The following is an 8,407-nucleotide window of genomic DNA, read 5'->3' on the forward strand; positions in this document are numbered from 1 at the left end:
ACTCACTAGTTACTCGTAGCCTCTCTTATTTCTCCCTCAAACTCACACCACACTATGTCACTCTCAAATGCCTTCTTGATCAGACACACCTCACTGATTAGCTTAATTGTTAGACCTGTAACAATTTACCGATTACTCTGTCTCTATTGGTTAGACCCTATCACCGGTTCGCCTACTAACTCACTCTAAAACTTTCTTAAAAAAAACTCTAGGGAAGATGATCTTTCTCCTTGCTCAAGATCTCTTCTCTCTCACTCTTCGCATCAAGCATTAACTGATTTCTATCTTGAGCTCCCATATTTATCATCTAGGGTTCCCGCCAAAACAACATTGAAACAATGTTGTGTTAGGTTTTACCTACACCATCTCGATCTGTATTGGATTTGATTTGATCTACTTTTCCAAAGAGATGATCTTCATATCATTGATAAACACCACCAACACATTGCATTTCAATGTACGCTTTCTATATCTGGAGGTATGCACCATTCTTTTCTGTGTTTCTCTATCACATGCCATTAATGGCTCAGTTGTTTCCTTCAACAAATGGGTACAAAGATCAGATCTTCTTGCAGGATAAGTTCAATCACTTGCCAGCTTGTCTTCCTCAACTTGTAATCTTTTGGAAACCTCCCATGACTTGTGAGTTTTTCATAAAAGTCAACCTACTTGTTCATTATTATGTTGATGCAAACTTCACCGACCCATGCATTATCACCACTAGCTTCCAGCTGTCATCTTTGTCAACATCCACCTTTGCTTGGTTTGCTATATCGGTTTGACATTCTTCATTGACAAAGATTGACTACGGGTTCAACTCACCTTACCTGTATAACCTAACTCCACCGGTGGGACTTCATACCTGCAAACCTCATCTTTGTCAGTGGTTCAACTTGGCCTTCCATCACATATGTTGGTCCTACTACTCAATCTATTTACTAGTAGCATTAATCTTCTCTGAGTATACTGGTTTACATCCTTCAGTTCTTCTTTTGCTTGCTAGCTTTGTTTTGTGGGTGGTCCTGCTTTATCGGTAGATGATGCATTTCATGTGTACTGGTAACTTACCTTCAATATTCTTACATACATATGGATTGACATCATCATGTCTTACTTCTCCTTTATCGGTCACCACTTCTTACTCACTGATGACCATGCCAAACTAGTTGACATCAATGACAACTTAATGCCAATAATGCCAACAATCTCCCCCTTTGGCATTGATGTCAACTTACTGCAAGACTTTACACTAGTAGATTTTACCCCCTTTGGCACAATGATAAAGGGTAAAGGTACTTTATACTGCCCCTTTGATTCATACCTATCTCCCCCTTAGTCAAATCTTCTCTTAGATATTACAGCCGGTACTGAGACATACAACTGTGGACTTTCGCTATGATTAGCATGTGGTTCAATAATTATAGATGCTCCTATGAACTTCCCCTGAACCATATAACTCAATACTAACCTATGTGCAGAAGGCAGGTGACACAACTCCCAACTTGTGTCTGCCACTTGTTCTCCTGTAGGGACATAGCCCATCTTTACTACATGTCCTTCAACCTTCTCTATGAGAGAATGATACTTGATGGTTATATGATTTTTCCTAAAATTCATCACGAAATTCTTTGATATGTTGATGGCACTTGAATTATCACACCAGATGGGAATAGGATTAGAGATTTCTACCTATATGTCCTTGAGGGTTTGCTTCATCCAAAGCACCTGAGAGCAACATGTAGCAGCAACAATGCATTCTTCTTCAATAGTTGATAGGGAGACATAATCCCCCTTCTTTCTATTCCATGAGACCAATTGGTCATCTAGGAAGAATGCACCACCACTTGTGCTCTTCTAGTCATCAATGCAACCTACCCAATCAACATCAGTATATGCTTCCAAGGGGAATTTCCCTTATTTACGGTACCACAATCCATAACTGAGTGTTCCTTGTAAGTACCTAAAAATTTTGCTTATGACATTCATATGTGACTGCTTAGGTGCTTCTTGAAATCTAGCCACATTGCCTGCACTATATCTGGTCTAGAGGCAGTAAGATACAATAACCTTCCTATCATAGATCTATACAATGTCTGATCCACCACCGGTGATTCATCATTATTGCTTAATTTTCTTCTTGTCACCATGGGGGTACTCACTGATTTGTCATCCTCCATTTGAAACTTCTTTAACATATCCTTTGAACACTTGGTTTGTGAGATAAAGATTCCCTTATCTAGCTGTGATATCTGCAAACTAACAAAGTTTGTCAATTCTCCAAGAATTGAAATCTCAAATTCTAATTACATCTGATCAAAAAAATATTTGCAAAGAGTGTCCTTGTTCCCTCCAGAGATGATGTCTTCTACATACACTACCACAATGATCTTGTGATTACCATTTATCTTGACGTATAAATTTCTATCAACACTCCACTTTTTGAATCCTTGCTCCTTTAGATACTGATCTAGCCTTGAATACCATTCTCTAGGACCCTTCTTTAAACCATACATCAATTTCTTCAATAGACACGCAAAGTTTTCATCATCATGTAATAGAAACCCTTATGGTTGCTCTATGTATACTTATTCTTCCAAATTTCCATTGAGGAAGGTGGATTTTACATCCATTTGATATACCTTATAACCCTTGTAGGATGAAAAATCTAGAAACATTCTAATTGCTTCTAATCTAGATACCTGTGCAAATGTTTCTTCAAAATAAATGCCCTCTACTTGAGAGTATCCTTTGCACACAAGCCTTGATTTGTGCCTAATAATTTTACCTTCTGCATTCAACTTATTCTGATAGACCCATTTGGTGGCAATGATGTTCTTGTCTTCTAGTCTAGGGACTAATTCCCAAGTCTTGTTCTTCTCAATCTGCTGCAACTCTTCTTCCATGGCATCCATCCATTTCTAAGTTTTGTTGTCCTCATTGAATGTTTTAGGTTCTACTTCAGTCATGAGGCAGAATTTGACTTGTTCATCATTCTGGGCAAGTCTTCTTGTAGTCTAAATACCATCACTCTGATTACCTAAAATATTCTCTTTTGGGTGGTTCATCTACACATACTAGTTAGGAGCCTTTTTGGATGCTTCTTCTGGTTCATTGCCTAACTGAGCTTCCTCACCTTCATCATAAGAATCATCATTCCAGTTTACCTATGATTGTCTTCCTTTGTGCATATCCTCATAAACTCTTACATGCACACTCTCAATGAGTCTTCTTAGTCTTTTTTTGTAGCATTTTTAGGCCTTGATATTGGATGATTAACCAAGGAAGATTCCTTCATCACTCCTGGAATCAAAACTACCTACACCATCCATATCTCTCTTGATAAAAAACTTGCTTCCAAATACCTTGAAGTATTTGACTGATGGTTTTTGGTCACACCACAACTCATAAGGTTTCATTCTGCTATTTGTTCTTAGTTGAACCTGGTTCAAGTTATATGTAGCAGTATGAATCGCTTCCTTCCAATATATGTTTGCCAAACTAGCCTCATTTAACATGGTTCTGGGCATCTCCTTGAATTTCATGTTCTTCCTTTGTACCACATAATTTTGTTGTGGCATCCTAGGGGCTGAGTATTGCCTTCTAATTCCATGTCTTTCACATTTGTCTTCAAACTCATTAGATGTGAACTCTCCACCCTGGTCTGATCTTAGACATTTCAGCTTGCACCCACTTTCCTTCTCCATAATCTTCCTAAAGATCTTGAATCGGTCAAATACTTGTAACTTATCTTGTAGGAAAGTGACCCATGTCATTCTGGATAGTCATCAATGAAGAGCATAAAATATCTTTCACTAGAAAGATCTCTTGTCCTAGTTGGACCACATAGATCTGTATGTACAATTTCAAGTGGTCTTGAGGTGTTGTGTTCTTTTTTTATGAAGGTCACCTTAGTCTATTCCCTTTCACACATTCATCACAAAATGTGCTTACCGGTTTGATTATGGGTAGAATATTTCTTACACACCCCTTTTTTATTACTGCAACTAAGTTATCAAAATTTATGTGGCCTAATCTTATGTACCACAACCAACTTTCATCCACTTGTCCCAACATACATTGGGATTCAAAACATTCTTTCAGATTATATACATTACCATCTGTCCTCTTTCCTTCAGCTAGAGTCTAGCTGATACTCTCTTTATTTGCTAGCCTATAGAATCAAAGGTGAAATTATAACCTTTGTCACATATCTGACTCACACTCAACATGTTGTGCTTTAGGCCTTCCACATAATACACATCACGTGCTTTTAGTTTTCCATCAATGATTATAGTACGTTTTCCCTTTATTTTGATGGATGACTTGTCTTTGAATATCACTCAACCACCACTCCAATCTTCAAGCTTGATACAAATTTTTTTATCACCAGTCATGTGCTTAGAGCAGCCACTGTCTACAACCCATAGATTTTTCCTTTCAGCATGAAGGGCACTCCACACTATCAGACTTGATTCGAACTTGTCCTTTTCTTTTCTCAACCCATACCAGTTTGGTTTCCTTCTTCTTGTTAGCTGCAATTTTGTGCTCTGATTTAACTACTGATTATTGATCAAGATTTGTCCTCTTCTACTTGATTTTCCTATTCTTACAAAACTTTTCCATATGTCCAAACTCTTGACCATTATAGCATTTCACATTTTCATTGAAGGATGAATATTTGAACCTACTATAGCACATCGGTTTACTCTTCCTACATTCAAAACTCCTATGACCAAATCCATTGTACTGATAACAGACAATATTCATATCCTAGAGTGCATTAAATATATTTCTACTTTCATAACTCATAGTGGGCTTACTAGTTAATCTACAATCAGATAGCCTATGTCCAAATTTGTTACACCGATAACAATAACCATGAAAGTTTGGGACATACCAATTAGGTTTCCTTGGTCCTACAAATGTCTGCCTCACTAAGGGTCTTCCTTTCATGTTGCTGACTCTGATGAATCCTTCATACTACCCCCAAGGTAATGGTCAAGTTGAGGTGTCTAATAAAACCATTCTTAAAATCCTCAAAAAATAGTTGTTGACGCTGGCCAAAATTGGCATATTTAACTTAATCCTACACTTTGGGATTATCGCACAAGTGTTAGCACACCTATAGGATCCACACATTATTCACTTATCTATGGCACCAAATCTACCCTGCCTATTGAGGTTGAGTTACCATCTTTATGAGTCTCTTTGCACAACATTATCAGTGATGAAGACTACAGGGTCTCTCGCTTACAAGAACTAGAACTGTTGGATGAACGAAGACAAACTGCTTTTAATCACCTCAAGGCTTATCAACAATGAATGACTCATAGTTACATTCATAAGGTAAAGCCTTGCACATTTGAGATGGGTGACTTAGTTCTCAGAGAAAATCCTCAAAATCGGCAAGATAGAGAGAAGAAGGGAAAGTTTGAACCGAATTGGCTTGGTCCTTACATCATCACACCAGTCTACGGATCCAGTGCATATCAACTTTGAACCCCAGATGGTGAACCTTTGGAAGATCCTATCAATAGCATGCACCTTCATAGGTTTTACACATAGCTCTTAAGCATATCCTAATTCAAAAATACCAATAAAAAATTAAAAAATTAAAAAATAAAAATAAAGAGAAATAAATTCATCCAACAGTGAAAACCACTTCAGTGGCGTGCTGGCCAAGTACCATGGTGAAAAATAGGTTACTGGCACCATTTGTAGAGACATTTCTCCTCTCTCCTTCAGGATTCAATCCCTTTTTTACTTCACTCTTGCACACACTCACAACCTTTCCCTTTACAATAAACTTACCCATTCCCATCATGGCTTGTTATTGATCTACCTAAGATTGGTTAGTCATTCATAATAATCCTTTCATTTTCACCCCTTTCCATCCATAATAAATCAGCTCCTATCTATGGCTAAGGAAAATCCTAATTCTAGTGATGGGTGTGGAACTAAGAGCATCGCATGTTCTGAGGAGTACAGTTTCTTCCAATTTTATTCAGTTTATCCATGCAAAATCCACAATAAAGAAACTACGCCTTCTCTGCAATAAAGAATCAGTTTCATGGATTCGGTCAGTTTAAGATGAGACACAACATCAATGGGCTTCAACAAATCAAATCTTTCAACATCTGTAGACAACATTAACGTTTAGTGCTATCTATCCTTTTGTGAATGAAAACATTGTGACCACAATCAAATAGACTTATACAAGTGACAAGAGATACTAAACTTGAGTACTATAGAGGATGTTGGTGTCGATTCTTGGTTTTCTTTTGATTTTATCTTTTGGTAACATGTCTTTTAGCTTTTTCGGGATGTCTCTGACTAGATATTTTATCTTCATGATGTCTTTCATGAGAAAGGTGAGGATGGGGTATCATCACCTATTGTTTTGATGTATGTGTATTGTCTCTTAGTAATGCAATGACTTGTCCAAGGATATGAGGACACTAAGTTTCTACGGTGAACTGGGGTATTCCTTGTTTGCAACTTTCTGATCTCCATGCAAATGGGTACAATAACTTTCTGGTTCAAACATATACCTCGATTGTCAAAACCTATTTTCCATAATAAATCTCAATGATTATAAAGCACAAGATGCTCTTTCACTTCCATATCTTATATCTTCCATCCCCCTTTCTTGATTGACCTCCATCATCTTTCCTGAGTCCACATAGCCTGCTATCACATGACTAAGTATAATGACATGCCAAAAAGATTTGTATTTCATGTAGTTTGCATCTGCATTACCACATATTAGAATTTCATACATACATATAGATATCACAATTACATCATATCATGTATGCAACACATGCTAGCACATTTGACATTCTCATCATGTAAATAGTTATTTTCATTATCATATTCATCTGCATTTCATATATTCACATTTGCATTTGCAGAACATATTAAAACATAAAAAAACAAAAAAAATTGCATTTCATCATGTATATATTTACATCATATGAAATCATGCATCACATAGGTACACATGCATATAGTTGCCGTAAGGATGAATCATTTCATATATATATATATATATCAAAATCATAAGTGTCATGATACAATAATGTCAAAATATATATGGATACAATCACCCGAAGGTGTCTACATCATCATACAAACATGGTACAAACCTAATACATAGGGATCTCTCTAAGGCTATGATGAACTCCCTCCCTCGGAGCCAACTGGTCTCGATGGAGTTTGAAGCCATGGAAGTCCCCACCCCAGGATCATCTCTCCTACCTCCTCTATCTGGTGGTGGTGGAGGACCCATGATCCTACTACTAGATGCTTGTCTCTTGTCTCTCCCTCTAGTGGTAGCCGTTGTCTGTGATGGTCTCTAGAAGCTCCTAGCCCAATGATCTGGTGGCACCACTCCATAATACAGGTCTCTCTAGTAGGCTAGGTCTTCCCCTTCCCATAGAACATAGGTGTATCTGGCCTCTATGTCCTTTGTGTCCTGCCTGCCTATCCTTAGTACTATCTTAGCCTCTATGTAGTGCTGAATATCTTGATCTCTCTCCTACTTAGTGTCCCTCAATTGTCTCTTGAGCCTAGCCCCATCCCTCTCTAGATCCCTAATCTCATATGTGTGTCCCTTGAAGATCTCTCTCAAGGACAGTAGCTCATTGTCCTCCTCTCTTCCCTCCTCCCCTTGTCCCTCTGGCTACTCCTATGGCTGCTCTTGTGGCTATCCCTATCCCTGTACCTATCCCTGTACCTGTCTAGGAACCTATGCTATTGGCACCTGTAAAGGAAAACCAGCTCTACCCCTAACTACATGAGTCTGTCTCTCCTCTCCATCGTCTCTCATCTGAGCCACTCTCATCTCTTTTGTTGCTCCCCACCTCCATCATCAACCTCTACCTCTACCATACCTACTATAATCTCCACCATCTCCACCATCACCCTCTATTAGCTCTCTTGTATCCGTCAACTGTGGAAACGGATGCTCTGCCCAATATGCACTGTACTCCTTATCCATCCCTACATCCTCCACATATTCCCAAATTGTTAGGCCCAATATGGAAAGCTGATGTACTGAGAGGGGAGGGGTGAATCAGTACTCCAACACATTTCTTTGATAATAACCTTACTGTTATGCATAAACAGAATAGTGCAGTAACATAAAATAAAACTAAAATCAACAGATAACAATCATACATGATTCACTCCATAACACATATATTTTGGTCACGCAGAAACTCTTGGTTAGAGAGAAAAACTGTGGTGGGGATGGCACCCACAACTTCACTACTGCAACAATAAAGAATGCTCAGTTAGAGCTACATTTAGCTATTTCTAATAGCTTACCTTGTTAGGAGTATCAAGATCAGTTAGATCTACCTTACTAAAGGATTTTACAACACTATATAAATGTTGCACCTAG

This window comes from Cryptomeria japonica, chromosome 9 (genome assembly GCF_030272615.1).
Source record: "Cryptomeria japonica chromosome 9, Sugi_1.0, whole genome shotgun sequence".
Lineage (NCBI taxonomy): Eukaryota > Viridiplantae > Streptophyta > Pinopsida > Cupressales > Cupressaceae > Cryptomeria > Cryptomeria japonica.